This window comes from Podarcis filfolensis (genome assembly GCF_964270895.1).
Source record: "Podarcis filfolensis genome assembly, chromosome: Z".
Taxonomy (NCBI): domain Eukaryota; kingdom Metazoa; phylum Chordata; class Lepidosauria; order Squamata; family Lacertidae; genus Podarcis; species Podarcis filfolensis.
Genome location: NC_139617.1, coordinates 42,862,085 through 42,867,177, shown reverse-complemented (window position 1 = coordinate 42,867,177; position 5,093 = coordinate 42,862,085).

Below are 5,093 nucleotides of genomic sequence, written 5' to 3'. Positions count from 1 at the left end.
AGCGTTTCTGGCCTGAATAGCGTCCCCATATGGTGCACAAAGCATTGGTTTCACCTGTTCCTCACATTGTTCAGGTTTTTTCTTTTTGGAGTCTATGACAGGGCCTTTGCAGATGCCTCCAGAGCTTGCCTCTCCTGCAGAGGATGACTTGCTGATGCCCCAGGTGCCTTCGTCCAGAAGGAAGCGTCTTCAGAGGCAGAAAAAAGCGGAGCAGGGATGATGCTTACACCTCCTTGCAGGTAAATCATCCCTGGGCTCTGATGATGATTCAGACATCACCTTGGACCTCTCCAGGGGTTAGGGTGAGGCTGTTCCGGGTCTTTAGGGATCATCCTGGATAGCTCAGCTGGTCAGCGTATGGTGCCGGTAATGCCTAGGTTGCAGGATTGGTCCCTGTTTGGGACAGCTGCATGCTCCCTCATCACTCTACCCGGACACTGAGGTCCAGCGCCGAGGGCCTTTCTGGTGGTTCTCTCACTGTGAGAAGCCAAGTTACAGGGAACCAGGTGGAGAGCCTTCTCGGAAGTGGCACCCGCCATGTGGTACACCCTCCCACCAGATGTCTACTACCAGACTTTTAGAAGACATCTAAGGCAGCCCTGTTTAGGGAAGCTTTTAATGTTTGATGCATTACTGTATTTTAATATATATATATATATATATTTTGGACGCTGCCCAGAGTGGCTGGGGAAGCCCAGCCAAATGGGCGGGGTACAAATAGATTATTATTATTATTATTATTATTATTATTATTATTATTATTATTATTATTATAATATTGTGGGAGAGTGGACTAGATGATCCTTGGAGTCCCTTCCAACCCCACTATTCTATAAGTGGTAATTCACTATGATGGGAATGTTAGACGCAGGGCTGCCATCATCCCCTCAGCTCACTAGGATCCCAGGGACGGGGACATGTGGACCACTTGCGCAGCTCCACATTTCAAATGGAAATTCCCTGAGCAATAGAACCTGAAGCTGGTATGCAGGAAGCTGGCCCGGTGGCAGCTTTGTTGGGACTTCTTTAGGGTTTCTGGCCAGCGTTGGCCCTGTAAATTTACACATCATGGTGGCAACACGAGGCAGGGCATCTTGCCCAAGCGGGAGCCGGCAAGCAATAACTCAATACCTCTTGCCCATATTTCCATAAAAATATCTCCCTTGAAAGCCTGGCTAAAAGGTTATCTAGATGGGTCAGTGGCTTTGTGCTTGTGGGAAGGATTTTTCCCAATGTTTGGGATTCCTCTGGCTTTTCAGCCAGTGGCTCGGAATACAGCAACTCAAAAGCCAGTTAGAGAGCTACCCGTGGTAGCCTGAAAGAAGGTTAGGAAGCAGCTTGCATTGGGACGTTTGGTGGGATCCCCTTGATTCTCCTTCTATTCCTGATTTTCATTTATCCCCTTTGGGGATCGTCCCTAAGAAAGCCCCATATAATTCCATCTGATCCATATTTATCGCATCCCAAAGGCACCTCAGTGAATGATGCTATCCCTCCGGAATTGTTCCGTGAAATATGCATCTTTGGATCAGGCAGTTGAGCTTACCAACAAATTGGAGGAGGTGCCTTGTTGGCATTATGCGATATTGAATCGGCTGTTAGGCTGCTGCCGGTTCACCCTCAAGATTTTAAGTAGTTAGGCTTTAATTGGATGGTCCTTATATTGATAAGGCGATGCCGGTGGGTTGCTCAATAGGCTGTGCAGCACTTGAGTCCTTTAGCGCCTTTCTGGATTGAACATTGCGAGTCAAGACTCGTTTAACTGGGGGTATCGTTATGTGGATTATTTTACTGGCTGGTTCATGTGACACCAGCCACTGCTTAGGCTAACTGGACGCCCCTTTATTCCCTGAGGAGCTGGGTGTTCTGTTGGCAGTGGAGGACAGTGGCTCCTACTGCCCCTTTTAACGTATTTGGGGGCTAGCTGGATACCATTGCTCAAACATCTGCTTGCCTGTGGAAAAGCTGTTTGCCTTGAAGGACTTTATTCTTGTAATACTTCCTCTGAAGCAAGTGTTGCTTTGTCAGATCCTATCGTTCCTAGGTCAGTTAAATTTTGCATGCAGGGTGGTTGCTCCAGGCTGCCCCTTCCATTCCCGCTTGGCCAGGTGGTCTCATGGTCCGGGGTCCCTTCATCATCATGTACAGTGGCCTTGAGCCTGGCAGGGCAAGGCAATCACATGTGACCTAACTTTTCTCGAGTTTTCCCCATTGTAGTGTCAGCGCACATCTGGACTGAGGAGTTTAGGGACCGTCGGGTCTGTCTTGGTCTGATAACCAAGCAGTGTGAGAGTCCTGGCAAAACGGTGCTCGTGCTCTGGCAGAGTCTTCGCACTGCTTAAGGTTTAATATTGCGTTTCTGCTCTCTTTATTTCAGGATCGTCTAATGTTTTCGCTGTAGCTCTATCCCGTTTTTTCAGTTGGAGAGCTTCAGATTCTGGGCTCTGGACGCCCAGCTATAGCCGGATTTTTCCGGAGCTCCTGTGGCACTTGGCAACAATTAATAATTATGAGGAGTAGTAGCTTACGTTTCCCCATCCGCTTTCAGGTCTTATGAGAAGGCCTGGACTGATTTCTTAAAATTTAGTTGGCAGTCCTCGGCCATTCAGAGGAACCTGCCCCCATCTTCTGAGCAGGACCTGCAGTAATTCGCCCACCTGCTGCAGATTGGATACACTGTTAAAACTATCAGAATTCAGTCCGCTGCAATGTCTGCTAGAGTAAAGCTTTAATTTTTCAGAGACCCTTCTAAAAGTGTGTCGTGCGCAGGGTCTCGGAAGGTGGGAATAGGCTCCAACCTTCACAGGACAGCAGGCAGGAAGCCGGTCAATCTTTGACCTATGCAGTATCCGCAACAAGTTAAGACTTGTCGGCTGGTTCAAGATCAAGACGAGACTTCTTTCAGTATTCCATTGTAATTTTGGTGTACTGAGGGTTGGGGAAATTGTGTTGGAGCCAGTACGGGGCTGAGAGTTTGGAGGCTTATTGCCTCAGGACTTTTCCTTATCTGCGTTGGAGCTTGTCATAAGTGTCTGGAGCTCTAAGTCAGACCTAGTGAGCAGGTTTGCCACCATCAGGCTTCCAGTCACAGGTGAGGTGGGCCCTTGCCCTGTTATTGGATACCGGAAATATTTGGCTTTTCGTTCCCTTGGGGGCTGCCTCGATCTTAGTGCACAGAAATGGGTTCCGGTTCGACAGGCATCTAATTGCTCACGTCGTGCGCCAGTTATTGCAGCCTGCGGCTTGCCTACCGCTGAACACGCCTCATTCAGCCCGGTTAAGGATTTGAGGAAATTCTTAGCAGTGAGGCCCTCTGGGGGGGGATCCACTGTTCATTCATGAAAATGGTCGTCCCTTGGCACGGCATCAGTTTTCCAAGGTAATGCGTAAGGTTATTTCTGCTTGTGGGGTCCCGGCTTATGGTTTTGCACCCCATTCCTTTTGCATTGGTGCTGCTACAACAGCAGCCCATTGGGGGTTGTCGGCCCACAGGATTAAGGACTTGGGCCGGTGGAAGTCTGATGCGTTCAAGGGTTACGTGCGGAAGAGATGTTGAATTATTGTATTGATGTGTGCTTGTTCTCCACCCTGTAGGTCTCGCTCCAGTCCGTATCTGGATTGTGGGGCACAGCATCGTTCACTGGGCTGGCATCAGAGCGAGGCAGTCTGGAAGGGGACCGGATCTTGGCTTCCCACAGCACGTACAGGTGTCGTGGATATCCAGACGGGGAATGCGGTGGAGTGAATTCATCCCACTAATTAAGCGGAGGGTGCTTTCACATGGTCCCCCTTTGGCAATTGTGGTGCAGTTGGGGGAGAATGATATAGCAAAGGTTGATTGCTATACTTTGCGCTCCACAACTCAAAGAGACTTGGGGGAGTTGGTGACCTTAATACCTACCGTTAAAATATTTTGGTCACAATTGCTGCAAAGGAGCAATTGGCTGGGCATTTCTCAACCCAAGGCTGCTGAAAGGGCCAGGAAGCGAATTAATTCCGCAGTGAGCAAAAGGGTAACGGAATTGGGTGGGTTGGTGATTTACAACCCAGATATTACCTTCAAGGCTCTGGCCCTTTACCGCAATGATGGGGTACATCTTTCCGAGCTGGGGAATGATGTCTGGTTGGATGCGGTAATTGAAGGGTTGAAGAATGGGTTGGGATTGTGAGTGGTTGGCGGCGAGCATAAAGGGCTCGATTGGCGGTTAGGCATTGGTTATAAATCTGGTGGAGGAGGGGTTAGGATAGGCTGGGCCTGCCCCTCCATGGTTGCTGCGGAAAGGGAATTCCGTTAAAGGAATCCTGGGGCTTGCCATCTTTTCGTCCAATCCCTGGAATGGGACTAGGGCCGGCAAGCCTTCGGGGAGCAGGCGGGTGAGAGTTGAGGGTCTGTGTCTCAGCTCCAATTCTTCCCCGACTTGCTTTCCCCCGCACTGTCTTTCGGTGGTGCCCGGAAGTCAGTTCTGTCCCCAGGCGGGGGGACAGATAGTCTTAACCAATGCCTAAACAACCACTCACAGTTTGTATTTTAATAAAGTTGTGGCCAAAATCATGCCAAAAATCTTAAACAAAAAATTACGTGTCCGTTGTGAGTTATTTAGGGGGGTGGATTGGGGACCTCAACACGCAACTCAAAAATTCAAGCTCTCTACTTACAATGAAGGATATAAGGGTCATCAGGAATGGCAAATAACACATGACAACTTCTTCTTTCCATCAAATAATAACGGGATGCCTCTAGCTAGGTTCTAGTTGAGTAGACCCAGTGAAATTAATGCACCTAAGTTAGTCACCTCCATAAATGTTAATGGTTCTACTGGAGATAAACACTGCAGATAACCTAATGATAGAAACTGCCAGATTTGTCCACCCCTAACTGCAGCACCCATTCTTCATAGCCTCCAAGTAATGGATGGTCCACTACTTTCACCTTTTAAATATTTCCTTTTTTTTCTCTCTTCCCTGCCTTGTTCTGCTGTAGGGCTCAATCATCCATTCAGGTGAGTCCAAACACTTGCTTCCCCACTCTCAATTTCCAGTTGAGTAATCACTCCCTTTGCAATTTCTCATGCTGCTCCCCTCCCATTCTTATT